The sequence below is a fragment of the Crocodylus siamensis genome, chromosome 5, assembly GCF_052110815.1.
Source record: "Crocodylus siamensis isolate JL-2025a chromosome 5, ASM5211081v1, whole genome shotgun sequence".
NCBI lineage: Eukaryota > Metazoa > Chordata > Crocodylia > Crocodylidae > Crocodylus > Crocodylus siamensis.
The window spans coordinates 41,457,231-41,479,008 of NC_143399.1; positions in this window are offsets into that span (position 1 = coordinate 41,457,231).

Consider the following 21,778-nt stretch of genomic DNA (forward strand, 5'->3'; position numbering starts at 1 on the left):
TGCTAGGTACTAAGGAGAACTTTATTGGTTACACGGAGTAGGTTTGGAATAGGGTACAGGGTTGGGCAATATCAGAGAAATCCCACAGAGCAAAGAGGGTGGCTGGGTAGCCTCTGATCACACATCTGAGTTACTGCAAGCTATATATCTAGTTAGATCTCAGGTAGCTTACTCACGAGTATCATCCAGAGGCAGTAGGGATTCCTTCTGGAGGCAAGCAGTTCATTGATCATGAGTTTCAAGAGAGAGAGCAAGTTTCAGAGAGTCCAGCTCTTCTCTCTGAGTTTTCATCATTGCTTCTCCTCCTGGGCAGTCCTTATAACCTCATTTACCTGGTCCAATGGAGGCCAGCACCTTTTGGCTGCCAGCCAACCAATTTGAAATGCATCACTGGTTGCCGGGTAGACTGGCAGGGTCTCTAGCCCCCTCCCCATCAGGATGACATTGCTTAGAACAACAGGGAGCATAAGCCCCTCACCCAGGTATGTGATGCCAGTCACATAGGTAGAGGGAGCATGTTTCCCCCCTTCCTCAGGAATGTATCCAGCTCAGGGTTACCTAAAGAGCCCGTATTAACCAAATTGTCACAGACCAGAGTTTCTGGGGAGAGACAGAGGTGGCATTCTGCCACACCCTCAGCCTCTCCTCAGAAGTCATGTCCCCCCAGCCACCGAACCATTTTTTGCCTTCCGCTGGACTCTTTCCAATTTGTCCCCTTCCTTTCTGTAGTGGGAGGCCCAAAACTGAACACAGTACTCCAGATGTGACCTCACCATTGCCAAATAGAGGGGAAGAATCACTTCCCTCAATCTTCTGGCAACGTTCCTATTAAATGCATGCATGGAGGCAACATTATACAACTCTTACTTCCATCAGTTATAATCCCAAATTTTTAATAATGAGAAGGAAGATCCAACCATTTCCCTCCACGTTTTTAAGAATTAAAGCCTGAAACTTCTCAGTCTTTGCACCTCTCTTGAGTTCCAGTAATTTCAGACATCTTAATTTTTCCTTTTAAAGTGCAGCAGTGCCTGAAGCTTGTATATTTGTAAAGCAGGCCCACTTGATATAACACTGGCCTAGAGCACAATACTAAGGTAGCAGGGGTATTGGTAGCTGAAATGATCTTGGATAAAAAGCAGTACTAGCCCTTGGAAATAACTGGATCCATAACACTTATTTAGGAATTGGCGTTAGCTCAGTGCTTGCAAGGGATGTTGGGCTGTGTGGAATGAACTATTTGCCAAACAAAGCTCACTAGAGCGTCTACAGTCAATTTTGTGCCAGGCATCATACATGCGTAGAAGAGATTCCTTGTCCCCAAAAGTTTACAATCTATATATGGAATGAGTGACATCAGGAGAGCACTGGGAATGGGGGAAGGGGGATCTCAGAATGACAGTGAAGGGGAGAAATGATAATAAGTAGCAGTGAAAATGAAACAGCAACTCCATTGTCAGGAGTCACCCCTGACCCAGGGTGGGGCTTTCACTGAGCTGATAGGACCTTTTTGAGAAAAGGGGCAGGTGTCAAACACTGTCATTCATATCAGGGCATGACCAACATGTCCAACATGTCCAGATCAGGACATGTTGTGACTGGCTTGTGCAGATATCAATGGCTGTGCAGAGACGAGGGTAATTGGAGAATCGGACTTGGGATGAAAACAAAGAGAAGCTAAGGTCAACAAAGGCTGAGGTCAGGAAATGACCTCATGCCACCATTTCTGTGCTGTATTTGAAGGCTGTGGATCTGCTGGGTGAGAAAAATCATTCTCAGTGCCTGAATTTCCAGGCTTTCATTCCTCCCAGAATTTTGTCCTTGGTGGAAGGAATCCTCTGCTCAAATGTGTTTTCTTCCTTCTGGTTACCACTTGGGACTGTTATAAAAATGTAACCCACTGTCTTTTCCTCCTAAACAGGGGCACTGGAGACCTTGGTTGCTTGGAGCAAATACTAGCAGTTACCACTTGGATGAATGCAGCCCCAGTGATAATTACGCAGAAGCACACACACATTCTTCAATCTAATGACTGCCTTAGGCAAAGCTGTGCTGTTAAGATATTTACTTTAGCGGCTGCAAGGTAGTAGCTATTGTGAACACATACGTTTATATTCACTGATAATGCCCATTCTATGATTTTATTTCTTTTTCTTTTATCTCTAATCACAATAGCTATTTCAAACAGAAATAAATGGCTTCTGCATTTACAAAGCAGCTAATGGCTCCCCTCTGCTAATACCAGTGCTGCTAGTGGCAAGTTATTCATTGCGTATACTAAGCAAACTGTAGAACCTCACTTCACAGGTTAGCAACAAGCTTATTAGAAAAATATGGGCAGGATGGCTTTGGTTTGTACTGATGTGTATTTTTTTTCATTTGAAGCAATCCTTTTTTCAATTTACCAAATGGATCCCTGCCAATCAATCTCATAAATATATGACCAGGGCCAATTATTTTTCAATTGGCTGAGCAGAAAGTTTCACCTACAAGAACAGTGGATGAGAGACGGATTTGTACAAATTGCTCAAGGATAATTGTACACTATTATTTATCTAATGGACTAGGTAATACACCCTAGAAACGTGTGGTTTATTCAGGGGAGCATGACATACCTAATGGAGTGCTTCTCTTGTACTGTTTGGTCAGGGATATTTTCAGAACTCATTAAGGCAAGGTTAGAGTCTCCATAACCTTTCATACCTTTCCCTGTGCAACTTTAACCAAGGAATGAGAATATGGGACAGAAATCCTGATAATCAGTGGCTTTGATTAAATGCCAGATCCAAGGAGACTGAACGGGCTCTGATGGCTTGGGACTGAAACAAAAGCTTTCACTTCTAAGTCATTTGTCTTAGTACCATCTAGGCTTGGGGAACAAGATGGTTTGGGAAACTAGAAATGAAACCTTTCACCTCCAGGCCACTGGTTCTAATTTGTTTCTTAGAGGAGAAAGAATGGAGACAGAGAGCACTTCACTACTTCTAAGACACAAGTGAAATTTTTTATTTCCCAAATAATATATTGCAGTCTGGCAGCTAGTATAAAATAAATGACTGGCCTCACTCTGGTTCCACACCTTGTTTAGGTGTGGATGAAACGCAGAGCGTAGTGGATATAGGTTTATGCTGCCTAGGTTGATGCTGCCTCTAAAATTTGGAGAATCACCTGAATTTTTGGGGGGCATAAATATATTATGGGATTCTTAATCTTATGACTGCTGACTGTCAGCAAATCAATGCCTGCCTCTTCTAGACTGTCATTCCAGGGAGTTACAACATACAAGATGGTCATAAAGCAGTTTTCAGTAGAGTCATTTGTACCAACTGAAGAGTAAGTATTCTGGTACCTTAAGGTAGCCAGGAATTGATGGAATGATTCCTGATTTATTTCTATTTGTAGAAAATGCTTGCTTCCCATTAGAGCTGTTTGAAAGCCCATGTTTCAGAGTTGCATTCCTGTAAGCAGGTTCTCATGACACTGATGGGCTCATTCGGGATCTGATGGAGTCAGAACAGGCAGGGAGGATAAAGGGCACGAGTGCAGAACACGGAAGAATCCTCTTCATTTCAGGTGCATTAGTGTTCTCTGTGGAGAAGATATTTCTGTAGCCTGGCAGTACAGTGGTGTGTCTTCAGGGTTTCGTCAAAACTGGAGATTGACTGAACTTCACACTGGGTAGATGTATGAAAGATTAAGATGGAACATTGTGTGTTGTGCCTGCCTGTCAGTCTCCCTGGAAACATCTACACGTGAAATTAGTGTACCTGAAAAAACTCGGGCATAGTTTGTATCAAGTTCATTGCTCCCAGGCACAGCATTTGCCTGTGTGCCTGGGACTGCAGCACGTTGAGCCAGGGTGACACAGCCCTAAGCTGACAGGGAGTTGCGGGGGTCAGTCTACCAGTCCAGGGCTGCTCTGACCTAGCTCAATGTGCTGCAGAAGGGCTGGCTGGGGCATAAGAGTGCTACAGTGTGGAGCTAGCTGGCAGGCAGTCCTGCACTGTGGCATCCTTGTGCCCCAGCCAGCCCTGGTCACAATCTATGTGTGTTGTGGCACAGTAAATACCATCATTGTAGGACAGTACTTGTGTCAGGCAATGCTATCCTATGGTGGGGTTAATTAGTTTACTCCAGCCTAATTGCACCACTTGTATAGACGGTGACACTTTACTGTGAAGCTAATTAGGCAACTCCCAGTAAAGCACATGTGTAGATGCGCCCCCTAGGCTGCACATCACTACTGTTGAAGTAAGTAACTGTGTGCTGTGTTGCAGACCACTGCAGGCCCACAGAGACCCATGAGCCATGCTGTGGCTGCTGCGTTATACGGTATCCATGCAGTGGCTGCCACATTATACAGATCACCTTGGGATACTCTGGGGTTGCCACCTTGGATACCCATTCACTTTAAAGTACATGGTCACTTTAAAGAGCATGAATTACTGTCCTAAACATCTAAATCAGTGATTCCCAACCATTTTAGACTCAAGACAGCCCTCCATAATGTCTGTGAATTGAGCAACACTCCATTTAAAAAACTCACCTCCTTGCAAAGGGGCTGGGCACTGAGGACAGAGGAGCAACCAGTCAGGGACTAGCCTGAGCTTGCATTTATCTGCTTATTTCCTCACTCTTCAGCTTATTTCTTCACACCTTGTACCAGTCCTCAAAGGATCTTGTACCACCTCAGGGTGCTGTGGCACCCTGGTTGAGAAACACTGGTCTAGATTTAAACTGCTTCCATGAAGGAGGAAGCTCAAATGCCAGTAAACTCCATTCATTTTTTGGAGGAAGGTGAACTTTGGAAAATGTTTGTGTTTATGTCTAGATGCTCTCCTGCAGTGCTTATTGTCCACTGCCCTGACAACCACGCATGCATTGCGTGCAGATGAAGTTCCTCAGGATGACAAATACCTGAAGTCTTTCCCCTGCCCCTTTCAGTAACAAACACCAGGCTGAATGCAAAAATATTGGTGTTTATAAACAAAAATTTGGCCAGACACGCCAATTGATTACAAAAGGTGGCTGGGACCCTGTTGCAAAAGGATTTTTAAATCAAGGGATTTGTTTTCTGGTATATTTCCAGCAGCTTTTGTAGCTGTGCTTTGTGTCTGTTGTTATTGAGTAGAGAACCTATGAGCCCAAACTCTGATTACACTTTAAACCAGTGTAAATCTGGAGAAAGTCTAACAAAAAAACTGGATTTACTCCACTGGCTATTCGATAGTCCACGTGTTCTAATTCAGGCTGGTGTAAGATCAGGAGTTTGACCCTTGGAGTGTGATTCCAGGGAAGCCTGGGAAATGGCTGAGATATATTCTCATGGACAGAAAATCAATATTTATTTTTAAGAGACTTTTTTTCTATTGCTGTTGATTGCCTTCTATTGTATTAAGATACAATATATCCCCCGGCTGGCTGCATCATTGCAACCCTTTGGACTTCATGTAACTCTTGATTATTTTTTTTTAACTTATTTCTAACAGGTGAGAGATTCACAGTAAAGTTCAGAATCTCTTCAACTAAAAGGCAGAGGATTTTTTTTATTCTTAATTTATCCCATCTTATGAAATATTTAGCTTCAGAAGGTACTCATTATGAGTAAAATGTGGTTTGCTTTACAAACGTAATTTATTTCACATGTGTGCAGTGAAATTAGGATTTCAGTGACATTAAACAGATGCAGAAATGCCTAAATTATGCACAAACTTGCAAAACAATTTGTAAGCATTTTCATGCAATGCTACACATCCATGCTTATTTTTATCACTCTTCATAAAACTGTGACCCTATTCTATGGAAGAGAGACAAGAAAGCTAAGGAAGCTTTCCTCCTGTTGAGCCACTGCATTTAAAAGATAGGAATTAAAAGTCCTGGCCTCGTTTGGTAAATTCCCTGTGAGAATGGGACTGAATATGGCAGAGAGAGAGAATGCTCAAGACCCTCCTGGTTGGCTATGGCACACAGACCGCTCCTGCCTTTGCAACAGGAGGAAGCTGTAGTAACTGCTTCATATCCTGAGGAAGTAGAAAGAGACTCCCTCTCAATAGGTCCTGGAGTTCCCCACCTCTGAAGAGATGAGAGGGGAAAGGGCAGCCATGGGCTTACTCATTGGATCTTGTAAAGTGAGGCTTCCTTTACAAGATCTGAAGATGACTATGAAAATCTTAAGTTTAGGCCGGAGAGCCAGAGACTGCAGGTCTAACACCAGTCCTTAGAGCAGTGGTTCTCAATCTTTTTGGACTCAAGGCATCCCTGACTGGACTTGAGGCAACCCTCCATAACTTTTGTGAATTGAGTGGCACCCCATTTCAAAAACTGATTTAAAGATTCTTGTATTTACTTCCTGGCAGAAGGGTCTTGGCAGTGGGGAGGGATGATCATCCAAGCCTGAGCCTGGTTTTTATCTGCTTAGCTTATCTGCTTATCTCAGACCTCCACTTAATTCAGGAGGTGCACAGTCCCACCAGAGGAAATGCCCTGTTGGACCTGGTCCTGGCCACAGGTGACGACTTGGTAAGGGGCCTCCAGGTCCTTGACCACCTGGGTAATAGTGATCATCGCTTGCTGGAATTCACCATCCAGCACAGGGTGTCAAGGGTCCTGCAGCAAAGTAGTAGCCCTAGACTTCAAGAGGGCCAACTTTGATGAGTTGAGGAGATTAGTGGGAGAGGGTCCCATAGTTAGTAGGGTTGGAAGGGACCTGAGCAGATCATCAAGTCTGACCCCCTGCAATGGGCAGGAAACAATGCTGGGGTCAAATGACCCTGGCTAGGTGATTATCTAGCCTCCTTCTGAAGATCCCCAGGGTAGGAGCAAGCACCACTTCCCTTGGAAGTTGGTTGCAGATCCTAGCTGCCCTGACAGTAAAGCAGCGCCTCCTGATATCTAGCCTGAATCTACTTTCAGTCAACTTATGGCCGTTATACTTTGTTGCTCCCAGTAGTGCTCAGGGGAACAGGGACTCTCCCATTGCCTGCTGGTCCCCCTTGGCCAGTTTGTAGACAGTTACCATATCCCCTCTCAGCCTTCTCCTGTGGAGGCTGAACAGGTTCAGGTCCCGTAGCCTGTCCTCGTAGGGCCTGCCCTGCTGCCCCCTGATCATGGACCCTCTCCATGTTATCCACATCCTTCCTGAAGTGTGGCACCCAGAACTGGACATAGTACTTCAACTGGGGCCTGACCAGTGTTGCATAGACGGGGAGGATCACCTCCTTGGACCTGCTCATGATGCATCTGTGGAGCATGACAAGGTGGAGTTAGCCTTACTGATCGCATCCCCACACAGTCAGCACATGTTCATCTTGGAATCAGTAATGACACCAAGATTCTTTTCTGCCTCTGTGCTGATGAGAAGGGAGCTCCCCAGCCTGTAGGTATGCTGCTGGTTCTTCCTCAGACCAACCTGGTGGCCTTCTACAACCAGGTCACAAAATCCTTGGACGCTTGTGTTGTGGTGGATGTAGTCTTTCTGGACTTTAGGAAAGCCTTCGACACTGTCTCTCACCCCATTCTCATTAAGTAAGTACGCGACTGTGAGCCAGGAGGGCTTTCAGGCACTCTTGCCCCACTTGCTTCTTGTTGGGATGGTCACCCCTTGGGCCCTAAGTATCGTCTCCCTAAGGAACAACCACTCAACTTGGGCACTGAGTTCCCCTGCTCTCAAGAACCCCAGCACCTCTCCCACTAATCTCCTCAACTCATCGAAGTTGGCCCTCTTGAAGTCTAGGGCTACTACTTTGCTGCAGGACCCTTGACACCCTGTGCTGGATGGTGAATTCCAGCAAGCGATGATCGCTATCACCCAGGTGGTCAAGGACCTGGAGGCCCCTTACCAGGTCGTCACCTGTGGCCAGGACCAGGTCCAACAGGGCATTTCCTCTGGTGGGACTGTGCACCTCCTGAATTAAATGGAGGTCCTGTATCTCAGCCAGGAACCTCCTGGAACGGTCTGACCCGGCTGACTGTTTCTCCCAGCAGATGTCTGGGTAATTTAAATCACCCATGACAACTACATCCCTTGTCTTAAGTGCCTCTGCAAGCTGGCCCGAAAATTCCCGGTCCAGCTCCTCCCCTTGATTGGGGGGTCTGTAGTAGACCCCCACCCTTAAATCCCTCTCCTCACAGCCCCCTTGTTTCTTGACCCAGAGCACTTCAGCTTGCCCCTCCTCTGACCCCATTCTTCTGGCAGAGGATGTGTATTGCTCCTTGACATAGAGTGCCACACCCCCGCCTTTCCTTTCTTCTCTATCCCGCCTGTAAAGAAAGCCTATAGCCCCTAATGCTAACTGCCCAGTCACGGGATGAATCCCACCATGTTTCTGTAAGCCCTATTATGTCTGGGTTTGAACTGGCTATTCTGAGGGCGAGTTCCTCCTGTTTGTTCCCTATACTATGAGCATTAGTATATAGGCATTTAAGGCCTTGCATAGCTGCATGTGCCACCCCCCCCCCCCCCCCCCCCCCGATTTGGCAGACTGTCTGGACCCCTGTTTCTTACCTGGGCACTCCTTGGATTTGTCACCTGTCTTGCTCGAGTGGTGTCTCCTCATCTTCCTGCAACCCCCTCCCCTGGCGAAGCTAGTTTAAAGCTCGCTGTACGAGATCAGCCAACCTGAAAGAGAAGACACGCTTGCCTTTAGGAGAGAGGTGAAGCCCATCCCACCCCAGCAAGTCCCACGCCCAAAAGCATGGGCCATTATCTAGGAACCCAAGGCCTGCCTGTCAGCACCAACTGTATAAGCACTGGTTGAGACCTTGCCAATGCAGGCCTTGTGTCACTGTCCCTGCCTACTCACCGGAAGAAGAGAGGAGAATACCACCTGCGCCCCCATCTCCTTAAGCTTGTCCCCCAAAGCCTTGAATTCCTTCATAATGTGGTCAGGGTTGCCCCTGGCCATGTCATTCATTCCCACATGGATGACAACCATGGGGTACTGGTCTCCAGGTCGGATGTAGGCCAGGATCCTCTCCGTGATGTCCCTAACCCGAGCCCCAGGCATGAAGCAGACCTCTCACGCCATGGGGTCAAGCTGGCAGATGGGACTTTCCAGTCCTCGTAGGATGGAGTCTCCAATGACGAGGACCCAGCATTTCTTCCTGCTGGTGTTCGCTCTTGTAATGTGGGGAGTGGCATCGTCCCTGCCAGAGGCAATTTCTCTGTCTTTCTCCGTCACAGCTGCCAAGGCATCAGACTTGTTCCCTAGGTGAACCTGGGGAGCTTCCACCACTTTAGGCCTAGCAGCTCTGGATTTGGACACCTTCTGCCACTCCTGCATTGGATGCATCTCCTGTGGGGGTTGTACAGTGGGCAATCGGACCTACAGAGAACAAAGATAGGCATCAATTTCATCCTCTGCATCCCTGATCCCCCTCAGCCTGCTCACCTCAGCCTGAAGCTCCCTCACCTGCTCCTCCAGGGCCCTAAGTCATGCACAGGAGGGACAGGCAAGGGGACCACCAGGCCCCACCTCCCCCAGAACCCCACCAAGCCCCCCCCTACAGACAGGGGGGCAAGGGGCCGCCAACCCCACCATTAGCTCCATCTGGGTGGAGGCCTCAGAAGAGCCCATGGCAGGCGGCAGCGCCCGGGCGGGGCCCCTGGCAGCCGCGCTCCGCATCTGCGCCATGTCTGCAGAGCTGCGCCTGCTACTTTTGCTCACTGGTGGTGCCACTCTGGGCAGCTACCTCGTGCCTGCCTTACACAAACGCCAGCACACCCTTACAGAGCGCACCTTTTTGCACTCATTGTTCGTGTGCACTGCCCGTGTGCAGCTCGGGAGCACAGCTCCCTGTCAGGCAAGCTAAGAGAGCTCCGAAGGGCTTCCCCTCCGGATCCACCTCAGCTGTGCTGTACCCTCTGCCCCACTTACCTTAGGGTGAATCAGCTGTTGCTGCCCCTGCCATTGTCTCCTCCCCAGCTGCCACCTCCACTGCTGAGGTAAGGGGGTATACGTGTGTGTGTGGCACATGTGTGCGCTGCTCCCTCAGCTCCCGCTCCCCAACTGCCAAGAGAATTTCAAACCACGGGCTTTTTAAACCCCTCAGTTTGAAATTCCTGCGGTTGACCCTTCAGCCAATCAGGCCCTCTGGCTAGGCCGGAAGTGCGTGCCAGCAGCCCTGCCCCCTACTGACCCTCCTGCTGGGATCCCGGGGTGGCAGGCAATACCACCCCAAGAGACTAGCCAGAAGTGCCCCCCTGCTTGGGGGAAAGGCCCCCGCTAGATACGCCCCCCGCTTGTCTGCCTGCCCGCGCGTGGCTCGGGAGCACGGCTCCGTGTTGGGCGAGCTAAGGGTGCTCCAAAGGGCTTCCCCTCCAGATCCACCTCAGCTGTGCTGTACCCTCTGCCCCACTTACCTTAGGGGGTGCCAGGGGTCAGTGGAGTAAAAAACTCTGTCATAGGATAGTACTTGTGTCTGGCAGTACTATCCTGCAGCGGAGTTAATTAGTTTATTCCATCCTAACAGCACCACACATGTAGATAGTGAGTAACACTTGACTGTAGAGCTAATCAGTCAGCTCTGCAGTTAGCAATAAATATCTCAGGTAGACATGCCCACAGAGTCCTAAAATAAATCAGTTAGCATTCCTAAAGGCGCAGACAGAAAAGCAGCTCCTGGTTGTTACTCATGGCACTTTGCAGGAAGGGAACAGACCCAACAGACGTTCACTGTTGGGTCCAGGGGGTTGAGAGATCAAGTCTACAACCACTCTCCTCCGGCAATGGCCCTCCCCCAGTCCCAGCCCTGGCCCTGTTTGCAGAATGGGAGAAAGGGAATGTTGCGAACTTATTCTGGGGGTTGTCCAGCCAGCACTGGAGGGTGGGGCAGGTGGATTAGAGCCCCCCACTTTGAGGAGGGGGAAATCTAATCCACCCACCCCACCCTCTAGCACCGGCTGAAAAAAAACCCAGACTGAACTCCCTCCTCTCTCTTTCCCCCCTCCCATTCTGCCTCAGCTCAGCCCTGCTCCTGGCACATGCAGACACAAGTTACTAAAGGCACTCCATTTTAGAGCGTTTTCATCTGAACCCTCATGCAATAAGGGTTCAGTCTGTCGCAAGATCAGGCCCCTTTAAAGCACTCTTGCAACCATATGCTTGTGTTTGGTCATAGCTATAGAGAGTTTTCAGGGGCCAGTTTAGGCAAAAACTGTCACTTCTGTCTGTGCCTTAAGTGTAAGCTGTAGGCAGACCTTTCAAGTGTTCATCAAAGTCTCACCTCGTATTTCTGGAACCAACGTGGGGCCCTTGCTTTCAAGGTTTCAAATACAATTTTCCAAATACGAAGTGACTACACTAAATGCAAAGGCACTTGTTTGAATCTGAAGAGAGCCTGAAACAATTGCTGAAAAGTACAAATTGTCCCATTTATTTCAGCGGCCACTACTGTATCATCTTTTGACAACATAGAACAGGATGGAGGTACTACTACTGGTTTCATTTTTCTGATGGGAAGGCTCAAAGTCAGAATATTACTTGTCAAGGAAAACAGAACAAATTGGGCTCAACCATTATGAGAATGGATCTAAATATCTGGAACTGTTGAACTGGGAAGCACTCTACCCTTGGTGAGAGGGTAAACTCAGAATGACCAGACTTTTGGCCTAAATGCAGAGAAAGTCACTGTATCACCTTTACTTATATACTAAGATAAGAACTCTTCTTTAAAGACCAAATCCAGAAGTCCAGGAGGAATGTTAGCTCTATTAAGCATCAGCTGGGCCAAGAATCATCATGTTTTAGGTCAAATTAGGAGTGTTAAGTGATCTTCACTGACTCTGGCTATTTCTAGGACTCAACTCCTCCTGCAGGGAAGCTAGCATAGATAGAAATGGTATTCACAAAGTGGGCAGAGGTGTGAACAGCAGTTTCTAAGCTTCCTAGTTCAGCTCCTTAAATCCATCACCAGATTTGCTCTGCCAAGAAGTGTCACATTGTAATACAACATTATCCTCTCTGCTTCTCACTGGGGAAGGTGGGATGGGTTACATGCCACACTCATGATTTACTCTGCTCATGAGAGAGCCAACAGTGAAAAACAATACCATGTTCTATTACAAATCCTGATAACAAAACATTTGCTTTTACACAATCTCTCTCTCTCTCTTACTTCCACCCCTTTTCTCACCCCCCTTTCCCCCACCCTTGACCACCAGAGCTGATATACTGCAAAACTAAGTTTTGTCTGAGCCGAGCTAGCTGCTTGTCCTGGATTCTACCTTCTGTGTGTTTTTAACAAGCAATCAAAAATTCCTCTGACAGTTGGAGAACTGAGAGCAAACAAAAGCTCTCTGTGGCTTTGAAAAGTCATCTTGATTCATACCTCCCCTCTGGAAGGTTTTTCCTCTTAAGTTCTTTATTATTATTATTTTAACAGCTTCTCTAGCAGCAGGAAGTTACCTTCAGGACCCCACTGTCAGAGATGCTGAGGTATGAAAACTGTATGGCTTGCTGCTGGAGAATAAAGAATGAGCACTTCACAGTCAACTTTTGGTGTGAGGACATTGCACAAAGGGGTGTTGTGCCCCCAGTTGCCATGTTGAAGTATACAGAAATAGCATGCTACAAATGCAGAAACCCCCAAGCCTCTTCAAGACATAGGTCTTCTCTTCCTTATCCACTTGGCTTTATCCAGCTATCTGCAGGGCAAGCTGACTCATTTGGAAGGGGTCTAGATTCCAGTTGCACTCAACTGTGACCTTAGCACTCTGGCATGAAGTGGAAGGGCTCATCTACTGTGGATTAGCTTTTATCTAAGCCAAGGCTGCAACTGAACTCCAACTAGCTTCAAGCATCAAGGACAATAAAAAGTCCTCTTTCAGATATGTGGAGAGCCAGAGGAAAAGCAAGGGCAACATTGGACCCCTGCTGAACCAGATGGGGCAGCTGACAACTGATGCCCAGAAAAAAGCCAACCTATTAAATGGGTACTTTGTGTCAGTCTTTCATCAGTCCCATGAGACGCCCATGCCCGCTACAGGACAGGGAGGTCCAGATGGGGGAGATCCCCTGCCCTCCATAAATGCTGACCTCGTGAAAGAACATCTTGAGAAGCTGGATACCTTCAAGTCAGATAGCCCTGACAATCTGCACCCCAGGGTACTCAAGGAGCTGGCAAGCATCATACTCCAGCCTCCGGCACGGATCTTTGAAAACTGCTGGCGCTCTGGTGTAGTGCCCAAAGATTGGAAGAAGGCCAATGTGGTGCCTATCTTCAAGAAAGGGAGGAAAGTGGATCCAGCTAACTATAGGCCCATCAGCCTGACTTCTATCCCGGGGAAGATCTTAGAAAAGTTTATTAAAGAGGCCATTTTTAATGGACTGGCCGATGCCAACATCCTAAGGGTTAGCCAGCACGGGTTTGTTGTGGGTAGGTCTTTCTTGAGCAATCTCATTTCCTTCTACGACTGGGTGACCTATCACCTGGACAAGGGAGAAGAGATTGATGTCATATATCTTGACTTCAAAAAAGCTTTCGATCTGGTATCCCATGATCACCTCTTGGTGAAACTGGCCAGTTGTGGCCTTGGGTCCACCACGATCTGCTGGCTGGGAAATTGGCTCCATGGTCAGACCCAGAGGGTTGTAATTGATGGCAGTCACTCGTCGTGGTGTCCTGTGACTGGTGGGGTCCCCCAAGGCTCTGTCCTTGGACCCATATTGTTCAACATCTTCATTAATGATGTGGACATTGGAGTCAAGAGCGGATTGGCCAAGTTCGCCGATGATACCAAACTCTGGGGCAAAGCATCCACACCTGAGGACAGGAGGGCGATCCAGGCTGACCTGGACAGGCTCAGAAAATGGGCGGATGAGAATCTGATGGTGTTTAACACCGAAAAATGCAAGGTTCTCCACCTTGGGAGGAAAAACCTGCAGCATCCTTATAGCCTTGGCAGTGCTACACTGGCTAGCACAATGGAAGACAGAGACTTGGGGGTCATGACTGACCACAAGATGAACATGAGCCTTCAATGTGATGCTGCGGCTAGTAAAGCGACCAAAACACTGGCTTGTATCCATAGATGCTTCTCAAGCAAGTCCCGGGACGTCATTCTCCCCTTGTACTCGGCTTTGGTGAGGCCGCAGCTGGAGTACCGTGTCCAGTTTTGGGCTCCACAGTTCAAAAAGGATGGGGAGAAGCTTGAGAGAGTCCAGAGAAGAGCCATGCACATAATCAGAGGTCAGGAAAACAGACCTTACAACGACAGGCTGAGAGCCATGGGGCTCTTTAGCCTGGAAAAGCGCAGGCTCAGGGGTGACCTGCTGGCCACCTATAAGTTTATGAGGGGTGACCACCAGGATCTGGGGGAACGTTTGTTCGCCAGAGCGCCCCAAGGGATGATGAGGTCAAATGGACACAAACTCCTGCAAGACCATTTCAGGCTGTACATAAGGAAGAATTTCTTCACTGTCCAAGCCCCCAAGGTCTGGAACAGCCTGCTATCAGAGGTGGTTCAAGCACCTACATTGAACACCTTCAAGGGCAAATTGGATGCTTATCTTGCTGGGATCCTATGACCCCAGCTGACTTCCTGCTCTTTGGGTGGGGGGCTGGGCTCTATGATCTTCCAAGGTCCCTTCCAGCCCTAATGTCTACAAAATCCTTGAAAACTGCCACAGGCTAAAAGCACACACATGGGCAATTACTGTGGAGCAGCTGATATGATGCAAAACCTCCATCCTCTTTTGCCTTCTGATAACTTTTTTGTGGCCTTCACACTCTAAGAGGGCTGTGGTTGCCTCCCATCTTTTTGATTTACTACCCTTTCAATCATACAGCACAGATCACCAGTACAGATGAGTATGGGGGATTTGTGGCCAAAATTCATTCTTCAGCCACTCCAAGTGGGGGAAAGCTGTTGAGGAAAGGAGTCCTGCTGGCTTTAGCAATTTGGAAGCAAGAATAAATAAGCCCTCCACCAACTAAGAGGGTACTCAATGCAGCCACAGAGGGGCTGGCAGCAGGTGACAGAGGGGCTACTTCCAGGTCACTTTTTAGCTGGTGTGGGAGGATGGGAACACATCCCTAAAACTGTGCATTAGCAGATAGCTGATGGTCCCTCTCTGGCAAAGACAGAACAAATAGGTGCCTCAAGAACAAAAAGATGAAGGCAAAGGAGGATTCTAGGGACCCTGCTGGATTCTAGGGACCCTTGTCTCCCTGACGGTCACAGGGAGACAAGCCCCCAGACTAGCCGCATGGACTCTGTGCTTTCCCCACAGCAGGCAAGACTATCCTGGCTTCTTCACTGAAACACTTTGGTGCTTGTCATGATGGAGGGTGACCAGTGCCATCCCTCAGGGTTCAGGACCCGACCAGTGCTTTTCAACATGTTCATCAATGATTTGGATTTGGGTATTAAAAGCAAACTAGCAATATTAGCTGAAGACAAACTATAGGGGAGCATGGTCATGCTCGAAGACAGGCTAGCAATACAGGTCAACCTGGACATGCTCGCAAGGTGGGTGGACCTCAAACCGATGTTGTTTAATATGGAGAAATGTAAAGTGGTCCATCGGGGGGAAACAATCCACAACACACTTACAGTCTCAGCAGTGCTATGTTTGCTAGCACGTGAATAAGACCTGGATGTCATGATATACAACAAAATGAACATGAGCCACCAATGCAATGCCGTAGCTGGCAGAGCTAATCAAATACTGGCATGCATCTACTGATGCATCTCGAGCAAGACTAAGGATATCATCCTCCTGCTGTACTCAGCCTTGGTAAGAGCACAGCTGGAGTACTGCGTCCAGTTCTGAGCGCTGCACTTCAGGAAGAATGTGGAAAAGGTCGAGAGAGTCCAAAGGAGGACCACATGCATGATTAGAGGCCTAGAGACCAGGTCATATGAAGAGAGTCTGGAACTTGTCAGCTTGGAGAAGAGAAGACTCAGAAGGGACTTGGTGGCAGCCTATATCAAGGGCATACATCAGGGCCTGGGGAAGCATCTATTCACCGAGGCCCCCCAGAGGAGGACAAGAAATAATGGGCACAAGCTGATTGAGGATTGCTTCAGACTAGACATCAGGAAAAACTTACTGACAAGTTGAGTACTGAGGGTTTGGAACAGGCTCCCCGCAGAGGTGGTACAATCAGCCACCTGGCGATCTTCAAAAAGTGTCTTGATGTTCATCTTGCTGGGATCATCTGATCCCAACACTCTTTCCTGCCCAAGTGCAGGGGCTGGACCTGATGATCTGTAAGGTCCCTTCCAGCTCCTAACAACTATGAAACTATGAATGGAGTGATCACCAGGCTCAATTAATGCAGGCATATAAAGGATGAAAAGAACTAACAAGTTTTATTGTGAAGCAGTAGATGAGCCTCTGCAGGCTTCTGACTCGCTCTCTGAGCGACTCACTAGATGCAACCTGAGGGACCATCTCCATGTTCCCAGCTCCCTCAGTGTCCTGTTAGGGAACGTCTCTAAACTACAACTTCTATCACTATATCTTCTCTCTTATGAAGAATTACATAAACCAGTTAACACAAAATCAATTAACCCCCAAATCCATTAATGCCCGCCTACAGAGGAAAGATTACTAGCACATCACTCTACCATTCACTTTCCTATTCCCCCCTTTTCTGAAGCTCTTTTTTCGTGTCTCTGAATTTTCAGGAGGTTTTTTGATGGTCTGAATAGATTTCCACAAGGCCATTCTATTGAAGATAATTAGTGTTTGATGTATTGTGCCAAAAGTCCAAATGCTCAGCAAACTACTTAAACTCAGAACCAGAGAACTGAGGCTCACTGTCACTAAAAAATTCCACTGGGATCCAATACCTTGCAAGTATAGCCTTCAGGCTGGCTTCTCAGTAGTACGGGACAAAATGCATACTTCTGAATACAAGGAATAATAGTCTGTAACAATTGAATAAGCCTTTAAATTCCACATAAATACAATCCATGCCAAATTTTCATATGCTCTGGATGGAATTGGATGAGGTTATAGTGGCTTGGCCTGCTAACATGATTGAAACTTTAAATAGATGTAACAGTTTTACACTATATGTTTGTAATGTCATTACGGATCCTGGGCCACTACATCAGTTCTCATGATTGCTTTTTATATTTCTTGATTCCTAAATGGCCCTCATGGATCTTCTGTGGTATTGCCTTTCAGATGCTCCTTGATATCACCAACTTACTGCCTTTAAAACTATCGCTTCTACCACTGGTAGTTCATATTTGCAATTCCAGAAATCTGTTACATCTAGGTTGCAATCACTTTTGTACTCTGGCCAATCTTTAGATTTCATTTCTTTCAAAAGTCTGAATGACTTATACTTCTCTGTTTCTTTCAAGTTCTTTCTCATTCACCATGCTGACACAATATAGTGATCATCAGGTTTAATAAATGCAGGCATATAAAGAATGGGAGGAGCTAACAAGAAGTTTTATTGTGGAGCACTAGATGAGCCTCTGCAGGCCTTCAATCTCTCTCTGTAACTAAGCATTTCCTAACTGAGAGACTATTTCCAAATTCCCATCTCCCTCAGTCTCCTGTTTTTTTCTAAACTATGACTTGTATCATTACAAGGACTAGTGCCCTGTATCCACCTGTATACAGGTGGGCTCTTTCTCTGAGCGCATGAAGGCAAGAAAAGTAGCTATCTGCCAGCAGATCTGGATCAGGAGATGAGGATTGGCTAGGTACAAATACTACGTTGAAAAGCAAAGACAGAGGGAAACTGAGGCAAAGTACTAGAGGTGGAGGGGGAACTTGGAGGCCTGTGAAAGGAATGTGGCAGTGAGTGGGGCAGTGTGGGGAGATGGACTGGAGCCTTGAGGGGAGACAGCAAGTGGGAAACCAAGACTAGAAGCCCACTGGGGGAAGGAAAACCCATGGAACTCAAACCAGGGGGCTGCCAAAAAGGGACAGTAGGAATATCTGAATAAGACCATTCAACAGCAAGCCAGAGTTGACACAGTAGGGCCTGGCAAGAGAAGCTGGGAAGTGGAACAGACAGGCCCGGGCAAAGGACATGTGGAAGGGGTTAGAACAGGAGTCTGTGCCCACTCCTCTCTATAGAGCCACAAGATGGGAATGGGCCTCAAGGGTCGTCTGGCCTGCACAAATAAAGGATGTGCTTTTCCTAGCCACAGAAAACCAGAAAATACTAACTAGCATCTCGTTCAGAGAGCACCACTCACTGTGCATGCGGCATAAGGCCAGGGCCCTAAATGACAACAGTACAGGGATGATGCACATGGCAGGGGCAAAGGAAGATCTCCCCAGCAACCTGAAATCCAGAGTTCCCTAGCATTTTTGGACTTCTTTACTTTGCAAACTGAGTCATATGCTTTATCATGGTGGGGGAAAAGGGAAGATTTGACTGCAATAACTTTACAGACAAGTACAAAATAACATCACGTCTGCCAGTGATCTCTCTGTTTATTAGTCTCCTCCATCCTGCACACTCCATAAAAGGTCCTAACTGCACTATCTTGTGCTGGATAGTGCTCTGCCCTCAAGGTTAATATAAATAACACAGACATTTTCTTTAATCTCAGCAAACCAGGAGCTAAAATGGATAGTGAAATTTCTCTACTTCACTGAAATACCTGGAGGATTTCTATAAGTACCAAGACAGAGAAACTCTTGATCTTAGCTCTAACCCCCTGTTCCCCAGGAATCATTACCCATCCCAAGAATTGGCTTGATTCATCTTTTGCCTTATTGTTCCAATGCTAATACCTAGCGTGTCAGTCTTGCAACACTCGGCTATATGGAGTAACATTAATAATACTGTGCCTGGCAGAAAATGCTGGCAGTGCTCTCTTGGCTTTACCACCTGATTTTAGCACTTGGACACTTGGTGCAAATTTGAAAGCAATACCACATAGAATAGAAGAGCCCGACTTAGCACAAACAAGGCAGTTTCTGGCGATTTTCCAGCCAGCCAGTTTGTGAAATACTTCATCAGTCTAGGCTGACCATCTACTTCACACTAAGCTAGACCTTCTATCCTACCCCAGACATCAATAAACTTTACCTCTAGCAGACTGCTGGATGGATAAAGACTGTTTCCTGAAGATACCCTTTTTCTATTCCTCACTAAAGTAACAGCTATTAAGAGCCAGTAAGCCAAGGACTCTCCAATGATCTCAGCTGTCCCTCCTGGGCAGAAGGGACATTTGACAAAGATATGGGGAGACTCCTTGTCACCAGTGGAGACTATTAAACCAGCCCAGACTGAAGGGGATTTATCCCTGGCTCAGAATGGCATTTTGCAGTCATTAATTTTTCAGGGCAGACTCTGTGTCTTTAGAAAGTGTTGCCAGGAAGGTTCCTCCTCCTGCAGGATGTAACCTCCAGCACTTCTACAAACTAGTCTGTCTGCTCTGGGAATGCTCCGAGCTCTGCCTTCAGTGTTGAGGCAGCCAAGGCAAATGGGTGGACATTACCAGGCATTTATACCAGAAAAAATAAATAATGTGAGCAATAAGGATCTGAAACCAACCAATACAGATTGCAGCTAGCCCTGCCACATGCATACTTTATTTCCCACAGGGAAAGGGCTGCTGTAGAGGCTGGGAATTCCACAGAGCAACATTATTTCCTTCCACCTCTGACCTACATCACAGAGTAACAAGAATCCATTCTTGTACAACAAGGGAACAACAATCAAAGCAACATGGGAAAGGGGCTGCAAGGAGAAGCAGCCAGCTGAAGATTAGTGAACATGGATGCCACCGTTAGCACAGCCATTCTCATGTGGTCTCGGTGGTGTTGTGCTTACACTGAGTGCCTGCAGGTATGAATGAGGAGTCAGTGGGAATTATCATGGTATCAGTGAGGGCCAGATCAGCCTAGATGTGCATCCCAAATCAAAGTCACCTGCCTACAAACAGCCAACCAATTTGAGGGAATTCCTACTGGGTTCCATTTCCAAATCTGAATTCCTTGGTTCACACCTGCCTCTTGCAGAGTAGATTTTGCCTTCTAGAACCATGTGTTTAGGGGATCCACCATGTACAGACTTGCCCCTACTTTTATAAGGTGGAATACCTCTTAGCAGCACTACCTCTTTCCAGGGCTAGATTAACCCTTTAGTGGGCCCTAAGCAAGCAAACTCATGCGCCCCTACTTAATACAGTATATTTATATTACCTTTTTTCACTCAATAATTATAATATGTGTAGCCCAGGTTTTCCAGCTGCCTGACTCTGCTGCCACCATCCTGGCTTAGGGCCACATGCACCGCTGTGTGTAGTGGATGCTTCGCCTTATGCTAGGGGTTGGAGGCCTGGACAGCCTTGTGCAGCACTGGGGCTCGGTCTGTTCCCAGACCCTGCAGGCTGCATCATCTGCACTGAGCTGCTGCCCCATGTCAGCAGCTGTAGACCTGAGCCACTTCAAGCAGCTCGCAGGGTCTCTCACCCTCCGTGCAACGCCTCCTGCACTGAGCTCCCAGCCTCATTCTGGGAGTTGAGGTCCTGAGCTGCCCCAGGGGCTCCAAAGATCCTGCCCCATGCACTGGCCTGTGCACCATGTCTCTGGCCGCACAGCAGAGGTTGCAGACCCGAACCACCTCACACAGCTCCCAGGGTCTGGACGCTGTGCACCATGCTGTACATGAAGAACCTAACTACTGGAGCCGTCCCCCCGCTCCCCGCTGATGGAAGTCTTCAGGGGCTCTTCATGCGGTTCTGCTTCACCCTGCCGAGGAGCTCTCCTCAGCCCTGCTCTTTCCTCTTCTCAGTCCTTGCTGCATCTGCCCCTCATGCTGGGCATGCAGATCCTTTTACACGCTCCAGGGCTCCGCCCCTGAAGTCTTCCAGACCTGACAGTTTGCAGTCTTCAATCAGGTCCAAGGGAGCTCTTTTCCCGCCCCCCTCAGAAAACAGGCATGATGTTATTTCTCTTGCTGCCTCCTAATTGGTGGATGGGCTTCACCAGTCAAAACAGCAGGATCTCAAGCTTGGGACTCAACCCAAGGTCTGAAAGGTAACTCTGCTACATTTGTAAAATAAGCACAACTGGACCCCTTCTTCACTTAGGGCCTTAGGCACGTACCTAATTTATCTGGTCCTGCCTCCTTCCTTCCCATGATCATAGTGGCAATCCCTTCAGGGCACCAGATCCCTGTGGCTGAGAAGGGGGAGGCCTATTTTGGGGGGTCCCAAGAGGAATATGCATTCTTCCAACAAACGCCACACAGAGCTGTCTCCTATCAACCTAGTAGAGCAGCCATGATTAAGGAAGGCAGAGGGAGCAAAGCCTGAGAAAGGAGCCTGCTTCCTAGCTCATCACAGTAGTATAGCAAGGACAGGTTTCCCTCGCTTTATGCTGTACACGTGTCCCTGGAAAACAGTGCACAACTCAAATTTGCATAAAAGGAACCTGCTTTACAATGTAACAAATAGGAATATGTTCCAAGCCCTTGACTGTACTGACCCCCAGACCCATTGCTACGTCTTTTACAAGACAATTTTGGTACCGCCAACAGCAGACAATACACACAAGCACAGGGCACTAGCAAAATGGAGATGGCAACTACAGAAACACATGTTGCAGACAATGAGGGAGGAGCACAGATCCACATAGGAGACTATATTTTGGTGTGTGTCACTCCCACAATGCACTGCCGAAAGCAGCTGACTGTGGGCTTCCACCACACCAATTGCATAAGCGTGAATTTACTTTGCATATAATGAATTTTTGGTACAAAAGGGGTCATTGCATATGAATGAATTTGCATCTCCCTGTGCCACTGCCTCATAGTGCAATGTTTCACAGAGCTATTTCCCCCCAGTTCC